The sequence below is a fragment of the Cryptomeria japonica genome, chromosome 7 (assembly GCF_030272615.1).
Source record: "Cryptomeria japonica chromosome 7, Sugi_1.0, whole genome shotgun sequence".
Taxonomy (NCBI): Eukaryota; Viridiplantae; Streptophyta; class Pinopsida; order Cupressales; family Cupressaceae; genus Cryptomeria; species Cryptomeria japonica.
In genome coordinates, this window is record NC_081411.1 from 465,523,045 (window position 1) to 465,538,905 (window position 15,861).

The following is a 15,861-nucleotide window of genomic DNA, read 5'->3' on the forward strand; positions in this document are numbered from 1 at the left end:
TTTTGTTAAACCACTGTTCAGGTTTTATAATGTGCCATGTGAAGGGTCATTCTCAGAAGTGATTAAAAGATTTCTTAGGCCACATGAATACAAGGATACCAGAGTCTGCCATAATAGGGGAGATTGGTATACTTACAAAGATTTCACACTTGTTAGGGTATTTGGATTCGAAGGTGCTCCCTATGTGCTACCAAAGCTTGTACCAGACTGAATTGCTTACTTGGAGATTGTGAGACAATTGAGTGTCTCTAATGCACAAAACTTTGGGGGTTCCCACAAGAAAGCCTTCTTACCTGGGACTCTTTAGTTTGGAGATTTCAGAATAGTCTCTATCATAGCTTATGAAGCCATAAATAAGAAGCTAGTGGATGAATTCAATTTGTATATGCACACGCCAAGGAAGAACTACGAACCAAAAGGTTACATCCACAAGAGAAGAAAAGACAAAAGCTAAGAGATTCTCTCCATGAGTATGATGACTATGAGGAGCTGTGCAAGAACAAAGAGTTATAAGAACTTGCAAATGTTGCTGTTGACTTGGAAAGAAGATTGGAAGAAAGGAAGCAAATACTTGGGGATATGGAAAGAGAAGAAGAACAAGATGTGGAAAGTGATTCCGGAGAGTGAAATAGTTTCTAAGCTTCAAGTACCATAAAAAGAAGATGAACTAGATGCTAAAGACAAAATTGTAGCAGCATTGAATATAGATTTGGATGCTAGGCTAGAAGAGAATACATCTTTTGTATCAGATGACGAATTTGTTAAGTTGAAGGAGTTTAAGTCCTTTTTGTGTCACTTCAAAGGAAATAAATTGAGAGAGGCAATGCTAGATGTGACACCAGAGAATGAGGTAGAAATGATCAGGAAGCTGAATGTAGATATTGATTCTAAGTTAGAGAACATGACCCCTCAAAGGGGAAAACAACTTCTCGTAGAGGCAGGAATCATTCTTTTTCCAGGCTGGGACCTTAGTGCATATTTTAATTTTGATATCTTGTTGCATTCAGATAAGAAAGATTTTAAGTGAGACATTCAGGATGTTAATGATATTTTTATTGGATCAAGATATGATCCAAATGATGAGGCTATGCTTTTATGGGCCCTCTATCCTCTGAATAAGAGGCCAAAGATTATAGATGTTGACAAGGCCTTTGGCCATATGATGAAATTAAAAGTTGGAGAAATAGATCCCATGGTCATAGCAGAGATGGGGATAGATCTTTCAAAGTTGAACAAAGCTCAGATGAAGAGGGAAATAGCAGAAAAGGAAAAATAAAAATCTTTGTATGAAGATTTATTGAAGAGAGGTGGTCATCCAGTGCCACAGATTACAGATGGTTCAAAGATAAAAAAAGAGGTATGATGAATTGTTACAGGAGAACAATAAGTTAAAGAAACAGGTGTGAACTGTCATAGTGGATGTATCATGTGTGTTGATCACTAAAAGATATGAGAATTTGTAGAAAGTATTAGAGGAATTATGGACTATTTATTAGAAAAATATGGATAATACTGTATCACACCAGAGAATTTATGATATATTAAATGTGTTATTGCAAGATAAGACACAAAGTGACAAAGTGATCAGTAAGGTCAAGAAATTGATTGATGCTCATGAGAAATTTACAATTGAATTAAAAATTGAATATGAGGAGTTTCAGGGGATTATCCAACATGGATTCCCAAACATTGTGGATGATACAGGGATGATACAGGGATGATAAAGGATAAAGGCCAATGGATTTTTGATTGCAGATCACTACTTAGTGCAGCCCTTAACATCGCCCATGCAGATACCTTGGACATGACTAAAACAGGAGAAAAAGTGGAGAATTTTGTTACATTGGAAGTGGTAGTCAGAGATATCATCTTCAACGCTTGCACCTACAAAGATGAAGGATATCTTCAGCATATTCAAAAGTGCAATCAGAGGCTAGATGGGAAATGTTAATTTTTGTCATTGTAATATGTTTTGTAATGTCTTTGGTTGTCATAGCAGTTAGGGAGTTATTAGTTAGGTTTTTGTCAATTTTTAGTTTATACTGATGAAAGGGTGTGTCCTTTCATTTGTGTCTTTTGACTCATATATGTATAAGGAGTCATTTTATATGTATAGAGGGGAGGTGACGATTTTTCACATTGTCTTTTGGGAGTACTAGTATTGTGTTAAGGCAAGTCTATAGGAATGAAAAGTTATTTTTTGGGCAAGCAAGAACATTATGAAGTACCCGTGAGTTTGCAAATTTGTACATATTTTTATTCCAAAACTAATATATAAGATCTGTTGTTTTATCTTCAGATCATTCTCTGTAATATTGTGTTGATGAATCAAGTCCTTTGGATAAATCTAATTTAGATTTGTTGTAGTGTGCCATCACATGCTATTGTATAGGAAATAGAATTGTTTTTGTTTTTCTTGCAACACATAATGAAACCATTGTAGTGATAGTCTTACATATTATGAGTTTTTCAAACTATCTCCAAAGTTTATTAAAATGTTTGTCCACTAAGTAACACATTAATTGTCAAATAAGGCACTAGTCTATTGTTAGTATTTGTGAGTAATTCTAGTGTTCATAAGGTCCTCATCAGGGAAACATACTTGTTATTCTTATCAGTATTATTCTTTCATAATTACTTAAAGTTACAACAACATTCTCTTACAAATATTCAGTTATAATCAAATACACTTTGTTTTTCATATGTAAGCAATTCAAAGTACACAATATAGAAAAGTTGCAAGTCAGTTTGTGAAGCCTGTAAATAGCTTATGCATTGAGTTTAAATTCACTATAAAGAAGTCTCTTTGTGCTTTGGAGTTTATGGTATACTTGCCTAGGTCTAATGGAGCCTGAAGTGTAGAGGAATTTTGTCTTTGACCATTCCAGTTCGTTGGCCAGAATTGATTGGATCAGTGAGGAATTTGGCAAGTTCCTTTTGATTTCCAATCTATGGTTTTGGGAACCAATAGATTGGCAACTCTATTGGGGAGTTGTAATAGGAAGTGTTCAGAATCTTTGGTGGTTTGTTTCAGACTCTACTAGAGGAAGGAGCCTAGAAGATTAGTAAAAAATATTGTTCCTCTTAGGATGTGGTGACTCTACATCTAGTACATGAATAATAACTGGTATTTTGAGAAAGTAAGAGAAACCCTTAGGAATTTATCAATAAGATTAATGCAGGGGAAAATGTCTCTACACAAGGGACAAGATAATCTTATTCAATTGAGTCCAAAGAAGAGATACAAAGAAAAAAAAATCAACACCAAGTATGGCATTTGGGGCTTATAAGAAGTTCCCTAGTAGAAAGGATTTCTCTTCATCTGGTTATAAATCTTATGAAAATATGGAGGAAAATCCTTTCTATACCATAAATGTAGAAGATAATAAGGAGAACCATGATGAAACCCTAACTGCTGAGGAACAAGAGGAAAGACAGGGATGTGGTCATACTTAAAATGGCTAACTTAAATGGAGATGAATCCAAAATGGCAAAGGCTCTTAAGAGACAACCAGGTTGGGTATTGCAGAAGCTCATATTAAAAAGAGATACCATTCAAAGCCCTAAGTCAAATGGGGTTGAAGAAGAGTAAGGAAGAGGAGAGGGGAGTAGACCAGCAACCCCTAGGTATACTTCCCCTCACATGAGAAACATGGAACAACCATTTAAGATCTTTGATAATCCATTGTCTGATGTTTTGGATACTAATTGTGAAAAAAGGGATAGATGGAAAAATATACCCTACAATGAGAATAAAAGCTAGTATAATGTTAGACAATGCAATAATCACAATAGTGAAAGAAGAGCTAGCAATGGGGGAAATAATGGTAACTGGAATAATAGCAATAGGAGCAACATTGTAAGTAATAATAGAGGTAACAATGGTAATAATGGTAATAATGGAAATAATGGCAATAATGGTAATGGAAACAATGGAAATGGAAATAACAATAATCAAAATGGTGGTAGAGGCAACAATGGAAATAACAGTAACAATAGAGGAAATGGAAACTATCAAAACAACTATGGTTGCAGACCACCTATGACCATTGAAAGGTATAAACAATTGGATTTTAGTGGGATAGTTGGATATCCGAATAAGATTTCAAGTGATTTAAGGTCAGCCATCCCTAAGTTCATAGGAAATGGAACTAATTCTGTAGAATAACATGCAATATATGAAATAAATACCATTGAAGAATTTGAAGTCCCTTATGAAGATGTTTTTATGAAATTGTTTGTTTAGTCTTTAATAGAGGATGCAGGTGAATGGTACAAAAATCTTCCTGACAGGTGCATTGGTAGCTAGCAAGAGTTTGTGACACAATTCTTGGAAGAATTTGGAGACCATAATGATACTTCATTTGCATCTCATGAGTTGACAAGCATAAACAAAAAACAAAATGAATTAGTCTCTGAATTTAATAAGAGGTTTAATAAAGTGCTTAATAGAATACCAAGGGATATTAAACCCGTTGATTCATTTTTGATGGACTTTTATTTGAGTTCTTTTAACAACAAGACTCACTATGAGATTTTATCTCATAGGCCTACCACCTTGCAACAAGCATTTAAGAGAGCCACTACCATTGAAAATAACAGAAAAGCTATTGGGAGAATTGGCAAGAGATGATGCAAAAGTATATAATCCCAGAGCAACAAATAAGGATGAGCTTAGCCAAATCATGGACATGCTGAAAGATATGATGGGTAAGGAAAACCACAATGAGAAACCACCTCCATATAGAAGAAACAAGCCAATGAATTACAGTAGGCCAATATTGCATGACATGCCATATAACACAAACTAGAGAGACGGTAAGTCAGTGAACCCCAATCTAAACAAGGAAACTCTAGATCCACTGAAAAAAGAAAATAATTTTGTGGAGGAATATCCATGGTGTGAAGTCTGCAATCTACCCCATGTTGTAGAACATTGTATGATTGCTCAAGGTTTAGTAGAAGAAAAAAATCATGAGAATGAGTATGATCCCACAGTGAATGTACTTTCATCGGATCCATTTTGGGGTAGGGTTGAAGATTCATTTGAGGAGGAGCAATCATCAGATGTACAATGGAGGAGAGAGAGTCAGCAGTACAACGTGCAACAATTTTTCACTAATGATGATGATGAAGATACCCTAGCCTTGAGGAGATTATTCCATGATGAAGAGCTAGTGCATTCCTTAAGAAACCTAATAGATGAAGAAAAGAAAGCTTATATTGTTGCAGCAGTAGCACAGGCAAAAAGCAATTATCAGCTAAGGAGCAGAATAATGAACCCAGAGCAAAGTAAGCCATTCGGGATATTTGCAAAGGTTCCTAAAGCTAGTGGAAACAAAGACACCATCGTTGAGAAGGAAAAATAAGCTAAAACAAAAAAAGGTCAAACAAATGGAACCTCCCAATTGACAAAGACAATTGAAAAGAAGCAGATTAGTAAGTCAGTTTCAAATTGTGGATCATTTATGTCTCAAGCTTTATCGCAAGTGAAAGTATCTATCCCCTTTCTTGAAGTGATGAAATTCCCTGATTATAAAAATGAAACAATCAAGATTGTGTCTAACGTTGGTGAAGTTAATAAAGAGGATCATAAGATTAAAATTGAAGATTCACCTGTTGTCTATTTCAGAACTTCTATCACCAAGAATCTTACCCAGGTTGATCCCTTTTATCGGACTTTGTTGATTAACAATAAAATGGTTAAGAATTGTATGATAGATTCAGGTGCAGCCAAGAACATAATGTCAGAAGATGTCATGAAGGAACTTGGGATGCATGTGGACACTCCCTATGGGAAATGTTATGCTATGGATAATAGATTAGTCCTAGTTGTTGGAATCATGAAGGATGTGGAGTTTTGATTTCCAGCATGCCCAGATGTATCATATAAGACAAACATCATAGTTGTTCAAGTGCTTGCCAATTATGGGATGTTAATATCAAGGCAATGGTCAAATTCGGTAGGGGGATACATTCAGTTAGATCTACCATATGCAACCATCCTAGTAAAAGGAACAGATGTAAGGATTGATAGAGAGCCGAGATCATCCTACCTAATAGAAGAAGTTGATCCAAATGAAACAACATGTTATCTCCAAACATATATGGATAACTTTTAGGTAAGTATTTCTAAACCCATTCGATGCAAAACTAATAAGCTTGAAGACACTATTAAAGAAAATGAGGATAAAATTTGGAAAATGTACTTTGATGGTGCATGCAGCAAACAAGGAAATGGAGCTGGTGTGGTTTTTATTTCTCCTAATGGGAAATCATTCAAATATTCTTTCTTGTTAGCCTTTGAATGTAAAAACATTGTTGCTAAGTATGAGGAACTCTTGTTAGGTCTTAGAATAGAAAATAAACATGGTATAAAACTACTAAAAATTTATGGTTATTCAGAGTTAGTTGTATCTCAAGTAAGGGAAAAGTTTGCTACTAAAAATGTAAGGCTTCGAACTTATAGAAATGAGGTATGGGACTCTATTGAACTTTTGATGCATTTTCTATAACATTGACTGAAAGATCTAACAATATTTTAGCAGATTTTATGGCTAACCTAGCAGTTAAACATAATGATATTCATTTTGATGATATTACCCATTTAAATAAAAACTAGACCTACAGTACCAGATAACATAAAGAACTAGCAGATATTTGATGATGATAGGGATCTTTTGAAGTTCTTATTTTGTGAAGATTAGTATGAGGGCCAACATGTGGATTGGAATGCATATGTGGAAGAGGAGAATGGTAAGGAGTCTTTGTTTGGAAAAGACATTCTACAAATTCAAACAAATAAGATTCCAAAAGGGTTGGTGGAACTAGAGAGGATGTTTGACAATAAGGATATGGCGAATTTTAAGCCCAACACTGAAAGTTGTGAAGAAGTGGAGAAAATAAACTTGGGAAGTGAAAACAATCCTAGAGAGGTATACATTGGGAAAAAGCTTACACCAAAAATCAGAATTGTATTGATCAATCTGTTAAGAAAATACAGACATGTTTTCACTTGGTCATATGATGACCTTAAGGCATACAGAGAGGATTTGTTCCAGCATGAAATCCCACTGAAGGCAGATGCAAAACCATTTAGGCAAAATAAAAGGCCTATAAATCCCACATTGGCTTCCAAAATAAAAGAAGAGTTGATGAAGATGGGGAATGCGGGGATTATAGAGCCTATAAGGCACTCCACATGGGTATCCAACTTGGTGCCTGTTAGGAAGAAGAACAATGATATCAGATTGTGTGTAGACTTTAGAAACTTAAATATATCATCTTTAAAAGATAATTATGCTTTTCCTAACATGGAAGCTTTGCTGCAGAAAGTAACAGGGAATGAGCTACTCTCTATGATGGATGGGTTCTCTGGTTACAATCAAGTAAAGGTCAAGGAATCAAAAAAGTACAAAACAACTTTCACTACACCATGGGGCACATATGTGTATGCCAAGATGTCATTTGGACTTACAAATGATAGAGATACTTTTCAAAGGGCCATGGATGTAGGCTTTGAAGGCCTCATTGATTACATTCTAATTGTATACCAGGATGATATGACAACATACTCCAAGAAAGAAGAAGACCACTATAATGATCTAGAAAATATTTTCATCAGAGCACTAGAATATGGTATTTCTCTAAATCCAAAAAAGTGTCACTTTGGAGTCACTGAAGGTAAATTGTTGGGTCATATTATATCTAAAGATGGAGTAAGGATTGACCCTGAGAGAATTGCAGCCATTGATAAAATTCAAATTCCTAAAATAGTCAAAGCCATTCAGTCATTCTTTGGTCAAATTAATTTTGTGAGAAGAATTATGTCAAATTTTTCTGAAATTGTAAAACCCATTGCAAAGATGTTGAAAAGGGGTGCAGAGATAAAATGCACTAATGAAGCAATTGAGGATTTTGTGAACATTAAGAGGGCCATCAAGGAAGCACCTATACTTAAATCTCCTGATTTCTCTAAACCTTTTCAAGTATTTTCTTTTGCTTCATTTCATACTATTGTTGTAGTTATGTTACAAAAAAATAATGAAGGTCATGAACAACCAGTGGTGTTTTTTAGAAAAACACTACAAGCTTCTGAGTTAAATTATGATATAAATGAGAAGCAAGCATATGCCCTAGTAAAGGCTATAAAATATTTTAGACCATATTTAGTGGGACCTAATGTCATTGCTTATGTTCCTAATGCAGTCGTCAAGGATATTTTCAGGTAGACTGGAAAAACTGGGAGAAGATGTAGATGGATCAATCAAATCCGGGAATTCAACATTGACATCTAGATTTCTAAATTGGTAAGAGGTCAAGGTTTGGCTAAATTGATGGTAGAATCAAATTTGGAGGCAACATAGATAAATCAGGTAGAGTTGGAGGAGGCTCAAATAAGCATTGAAATGTGTCCTTGGTATAAGAATATTATCTATTATTTAAAACACATGAAGTGTCCAGAGGATTTAAATGATATTTAGAAAAGAACACTTAAGATTCAAGCATCTAGGTATGTATTGCTTAAGGGTGATTTATATTGGAAAAATAGGGATGGTATCCTTTTATTTTGTTTGGATTTTCATCAAGCACAATTTGTTTTAAAGGAATTGCATGAATGTGTATGTGGGGGTTATTTTTCAGCAAAGATTGCTGCCCATAAAATACTTAATGCCGGTTACTATTGGCCACAAGTCTTTAAGGATTGTCATACTTATATTAGAAAATGTGAGGCTTACCAAAAAATTTTAGGAAAGCTACAATATAATGGAGCTCTTCCACTTAGACCCATGCAGACTGAAGAACCTTTTCAAATGTGGGGTATTGATTTCATAGGTGAAATTGCAAATAAATCTAGTGGAGGGTACAAATGGATTTTGGTAGCCACTGACTACTTTACCAAATGGGTAGAGGCAATTCCTACAAGGCAGGCTACAAGTAAGGTAGTGACAAAGTTTCTTTTGGAGAATATTTTGACAAGATTTGAGGTACCCCACAAGATTGTTGTAAATAATGGGATGTGTTTTAGATCCAAAGAATTTGCTGACTTTTGTGAAAGTTATGGAATCACTCTGTCATATTCATCACCTTATCATCCCCAAGGGAATGGACAAGCAAAATGTAGTAACAAAAATATGTTGAAGATCATTAAAAGGATGTTGGGTGACAACAAAAGGGCATGGGACTCAAAGTTGAATTTGGCAGTGTGGGCAGATAGGCTAACAATCAAGAAGTCCATAGGGTTTTCTCCTTATCAGCTTGTTTATGGAAAAGAAGCAAGGTTTCCTCTGAACAACCTGCTCCCGATGTATAAATTTGTTTCAGAGAGATATCTAGAAGAAGTTAATTTCATGGAAAAAAGGCTAGTTCAGTTGGCTGAATTGGATGAGTACAAAACAGAGGCTCCGGAATAAAATATACAGAGGCAAAAAATGGTAAAGGCATTGCATGATAAGAAAACTTGTGATAGAACTTTTAAAAAAGGAGAGTGTGTGCTCAAGTGGAATGCAAAGGACCGGGACAAGGGAAAGCATGGAAACTTTGAAGCACTTTGGCTAGGACCACACATCATCATGGATAAAGGAGGAGAAAATTCATACTTTTTGTAAAATACTGATGGTGAAATTCGTGAATTTCTAGTCCATGCACAGTATCTCAAACATTTATTATCTTAAGGAGTAGGGAGTATCTTTGTACTTTAGTAGTGTAGCCTTTATTTTATGTTTTTGGTCATTTATTTTTATTGGTCTTCTTTCCAGAGATGGCTGAGAGCTTGCTATGTCCCTAAAAGGAACATACATCCCCAGAAAGAGCCACTGTTAGCACATATTTTTGCAAAATATTTTTATGCTATTTAACTGATGCATTCTATGTATATTTCTATCATAAGAGCATTTACTGCTGGGTTGTATGTGCAGGAGCTATGTTGCAGCATCAAAAAAATCCAATTGTGACTTGTTTCCTGAATGGATAAGTATCACTTGGGAATGTTAAGGGTTGGCACTGAGTGGGGACTACATGAAGAGGTTTCATTATGACAGTATTGGGATCCTTATAAGAGCATTTTTGCACATGACAGAGATTGGGCCTATGTGATGGAATCTAACATTTTATTAGCACATATGAAGTCTCCATGGAAGCTTGGAAGCATCAACATTCATGAAGAGGAGATTAATTTGCATGATTTTCAAATTTGAGTAATCAACACAAGTTAACCTGACAAGACCACTTAGTCAAAACAATGGAAGGATCTATCAGCATAACCCAGACTGACCACTCCAAAGGAGAACTAAAAAGAAGTTCATAATGGAGGGTTCATCGACATAACATTCACTATCGGAGGCATGAGAAAAGTGTTATGTTGATAGCCAATGAGGCTATCGGTATAGCTTACACCGATGAAGGAGAATGCGGAGTGGATACTTTGAAGTCATCAGGATATCAAAAAGTGTAAAAAATAGCTACCCCGATGCCCGATAAGATGGATATCATGGCAGATGGAAATGAGGTTTCATCGCGATATCCTACACTGAAAGAAGTGACTAGGAAAGTAACAAGGTGAAGTCATCGGGACAATATCAGCTAATCAGAAGAAGACATTTTTTGCTACGTCGATACCCGATGAGGAAGCTAAGGTAGTTGCTAAGAAGAAGACCTTGTCGGGGGAACATAGGCCAATAAACCAGAATAACATAAAGATAGATAAGGTGGAGCCCGATCTCATCAGGTCATCGGAAAAACATAAGATAGGTTGTCCCAACACTCGATAAGCTTTGCAACATGATGAACAAGAAGGAGGATTCATCAAGATAGGTCAGTGGAATGAAAGAAAAATGGCTATGCCGAAGCCCAATGGATTGATCAGGGAAACCTATGCTGATCAGAAAGACAAAAAGTCGCATCATCATTGCATGTACAAATTGGAAAAAACATAGCATACGGGTGGCTCCAAGTGATTGAATCATCGGGAGGAGTTGTGTCAATTAGCCGTTGTAAAATCTGATTTTAAACATATCATCTCGCCATTATTAAATGCAAACAATAGGTAGGTCTGTGTTCGCACAAAGCAAATCATAGCAAGATTTCAATTGATTAAATGCTTCTAATGTATCAAACCTCTATATGAGAGTTTGTACAAGGAATTTGCATAATAGATTGAAATGAACAGAAGTGATTAAAATATTTCTTAGGCCACATGAATACAAGGATACAAAAGTCCACCATAATTGGGGAAATTGGTATACTTGCAAATATTTCACATTTGTTAGGGTTTTTGGATTCAAAGGTGCTCCCTATGTGCTACCAAAGCCTATGCCAGACCAAATTGCTTACTTGGAGATTGTGAGACAATTGAGTGTCTCTAATGCACAACACTTTGGGGGTTCCCACAAGCAAGCCTTCTTACCTGGGACTGTTTAGTTTGGAGATTTCAAAATAGTCTCTACCAGAGCTTATGAAGCCGTAAATAAGAAGCTATTGGATGAATTCAATCTGTATATGGATACACCAAGGAAGAACTATGACCCAAAAGGTTACATCCAAAAGAGCAGAAAAAGACAAAACCTAGGAGATTATCTCCATGAGTATGATGACTATGAGGACTTGTGCAAGAACAAAGAGCTAGAAAATCTTGTAAATGTTGTTGTTGACTTGGAAAGAAGATTGGAAGAAAGGAAGCAAAGACTTGGGGATCTGGAAAGAGAAGAAGAACAAGATGTGGAAAGTGATTCTAGAGAGAATGAAATAATTTCTAAGCTTCAAGTACTAGAAAAAAGAAGATGAATCAGATGCTCAAGACAAACTTGCAGCAGCATTGAAAGTAGATTTGGATGCCAGGCTAGAAGAGCATACATATTTTGTATTAGATGATGAATTTGATAAGTCGAAGGAGTTTAAGTCCTTTTTGTATCACTTTAAAGGAAACAAATTGAGAGAGGCAATGCTTGATGTGACACCAGAGAATGAGGCAAAAATGCTCAGGAAGATGAAGGCAGAGATTAATTCTGAGTTAGAGAACATGACCCCTCAAAGGGGAAGACAACTTCTCATAGAGTGAGGAATTATTCTTTTTCCAGGCTGGGACCTTAGTGAATCTTTTATTTTTGATAGCTTGTTGCATTCAGATAAGGAAGATTTTAAGTTAGACATTCAGGGTGTTAATGATATTTTTTTTGGATCAAGATATGATCCAAATGATGAGGCTATGCTTTTATGGGCCCTCTATCTGCCGAATAAGAGGCCAAAGATTATAGATATTGACAAGGCCTTCGACCATATGACAAAATTAAAAGTTGGAGAAATAGATCCCATGGTCACAACAGAGATGGGGATAGATCTTACAAAGTTGAACAAAGCTCAAATAAAGAGGGAAATAGCAGAAAAGGAAAAATACAAAGCTTTGTATGAAGAATTATTGAGGAGAGTTGGTCATCCAGTGCCACAGATTACAGATGGTTCAAAGATTAAAAAGAGGTATGATGAATTGTTACAGGAGTACAATAAGTTAAAGAAACGGGTGTGAATTGTCATAGAGGATGCAGCATATGTGTTGATCACTAAAAGATATGAGAATTTGCAAAAAGTATTAGAGGAATTCTAGACTATTTATTAGAAAAATATGGATAATACTGTATCACACCAAAGAATTTATGATAAATTAAATGTGTTATTGCAAGATAAAACACAGAGTGACAAAGTGGTCAGCAAGGTCAAGAAATTGATTAATGCTCATGAGAAATTTACAATTGAATTAAAAATTGAATATGAGGAGTGTCAAGGGATTATCCAACATGGATTCCCAAATGTTGTGGATGATACATGGATGATAAAGGATAAAGGCAAATGGATTTCTGATTGCATATCACTACTCAGTTGCCTTAACATCACCCATGCAGATACCTTGGATATGATTGAAACAGGAGTTCAACTAGAGAATTTTGTTACATTGGAAGTGGTAGTCAAAGATATCATCTTCAATGCTTGCACCTACAAAGATGAAGGATATCATCAACATATTAAGAAGTGCGGTCAGAGGCTAGATGGGAAAAGTCAATTTGTGTCATTGTATTATGTTTTGTAATGTCTTTGGTTGTCATAGAAGTTAGGGAGTTATTAGTTAGGTTTTTGTTAGTTTTTAGTTTATAATGATGAAAGGGTGTGTCCTTTCATTTGTGTCTTTTGACTCACATATGTATAAGGATTCATTTTGTATGTAGAGAGGGGAGGTGAAGCTTTTTCACATTGTCTATTGGGACTACTAGTATTGTGTTAAGGCAAGTCTATAGGAATGAAAAGTTATTTTTTGTGCAAGCAAGAACATCATGAAGTACCTGTGAGTTTGCAGCTTTGTACATATTTTTATTCCAAAACTAATATATAAGATCCTTTGTTTTATCTTTAGATCATTCTCTATTACATTGTGTTGATGAATCAAGTCCTTTGGATAAATCTAACTTGTAATACCCTAAAATTGGTCATCTAAACCATGGACCCCTAATCTCGACAACATCACCAAGGTCCTAACCAAAGGCAATTAAATCAATCTTGAGCACATTATTAATTCCTTAATTATCAAAAATCACATGGCAAATCAACCACTCAATATTAATTAAATATTTATTTAATTAATTGAATTATTTCAAGAATAATCATTTTGATCAATTATCCTATTTTAATTTATTAAATATCTTTGCATATTTAATTAATTAATAAATTTGCCATTCAATCATGGGAAAGGATTAATTTATTACAAAGAGTTGAATTGAAACAAAACAAAAGTCAAAACAAAAAAAGAATTGAAGAGAGAGAGAAATCAAACTTGAGATATTATTTCTTTTTCTAAATTTAGAACTTGAAATCAAAAAAGCAATTTAATTGAATTGTTGAATTATTCTCTAAAATTGGAACTCAAAGCTTTTCAGAAAAAGAAGTTCAGTTGCATTAAGAAAACTCTTTTCTTGATTAAATTGAAGAATTATCTATTTTTATCAGATGTGCATGGAATTAATTTATTATTATTTTCCAATGCAACTTGGACTTCTAATTTGAATGCATTTCAATTAAACTATAATTGGAATCTATCTCAAGGTTAACTCAACCTGATTTCTCAATTATTTTCAATTAATCCTAAATTGAGCTTTTTGGTAATTCTCTATAAATTCAATCTTCAGCTCTCATTCCAATACCCCAGAGATTTTTGAGAACACGCTTGGAAATTATTATCACGCTAATTTCACTCTAGAGTCATTGAAATCATTGTGCTTTTTTTAGATTACTTGCATCCATTTTACATTCATTATTGTTTGCATGCATTGTTGCTTGAATTTGCTTGAATTGCTCATCCATCTTGCATCCATATAGCTTAATATCATATAGATTAAATCCTTCGTCTTGGTGTAGTCTAGTCACTGGTATTGCTTATAAAAATCTGAGAGCAATCTTATACTCACATCTTTTAGAAGGCAATTAGTCGCTTTGCTATGGTTTATTTCTTATTGCTTATTGATTACTAACCATGCATATAATGACTTAATTGAAGTGTTGTGCTTGCAGCTACAGGTTCACTTTTTCACACACACCATTTCTGGCGCCCACCGTGGGGCCCGAAGACTACATTTTTTTTTGGCCTCCAAGACTGACTGCTTAATTTTTTTATTTTTTTTTAATTTATTTTTTTCTTATTTTCTAGGTTTCAGATTTTTGGTTTTTCGTCCGTACATCTCGTACGACAATTCTTACAGGCTGAAACGACAAATTGCAGGTGTCGCATGAATTACAAACATATTATCGTACGAGTAGACACGCTAGTCGTATGAGCATACACCCTGTTGTACGAGTAGCAATCATCTTTCGTACGATCCAACATCATCAGCAATCTGGTCTCGTACTGTACTATTTCCTGCCTCGTACAAGTCGAGACTCTGTCATACGATTCTGTATTTTCTGGTAAAAGAGGCAAAATTTCATATTTTTCATTTCTAACGACTGACCTTGATTGTTTATCTGTCTGTCTCAGAGTTTTTCACAGCCTAACTAGTTTTTTGCAGAACGCTTGTCGAAGAATATTGCTTGTCGCACAAAGACAATATGACTACTGATTCTTTGTCTTTGCAGGTTGCCTAAGGAGAATCAACTAAACATTGTGTATTCTTTAAATTCATTTTTTTTAGGAACCTAACTTGCTATCTGGTTAAAGAACAAATCTGTCTTTGGTGCTTTTTAGAAAATTCTGAGAGGTAGGAGAGTATGCTCTTGTCTTTTTCTAGACAATCAGAAATCCAGACCCTTGAAGCTTTTTCTTTGTTTGAGATTTGTACATCTTTAGCAGGCCTGCCCTCTCGAGGGGTTGAAAAACTCTTAAAGCCATTACGACCGGTGTGAGGGGAATGACCTAAGTGGGAACAGCTAGACGCCAAGTACTCCAACCCACTATAAAATAAACATGATTTGATGAAAATCAAGTCAACGACAGTGCTCAGGAATAACTCTCCTCTATACCTTCAGGTATATTAAACCTTGGTTTTCAAGGCTGGGAGACCTCTTAATTGAGTTTATACCTCGACACGTCGAACGGATCCCTGACTAAATCCAATTTAAAATTAGAAGCTACCCGGTTCATCTCCGAAAGGGGGATAATCTTTGTGCAAGAGAGATAGTAACTCTCCCAAGATACTTGTCATTTCGTGCCCCCATTAGTGTTTGGAGCCGGATAATATGGCGTTGAGAATCCATTGCGTAAGACTTAGCGGCCGTATTCTGATTAGCTATTGGGTGTGTACCTAAGTCTACAAGCAAAGGTTTTCTTTCCTCACCAAATTCCTTAGGGTTTGCATGCTGTGATTGGAGTCATTATAAATACTACTT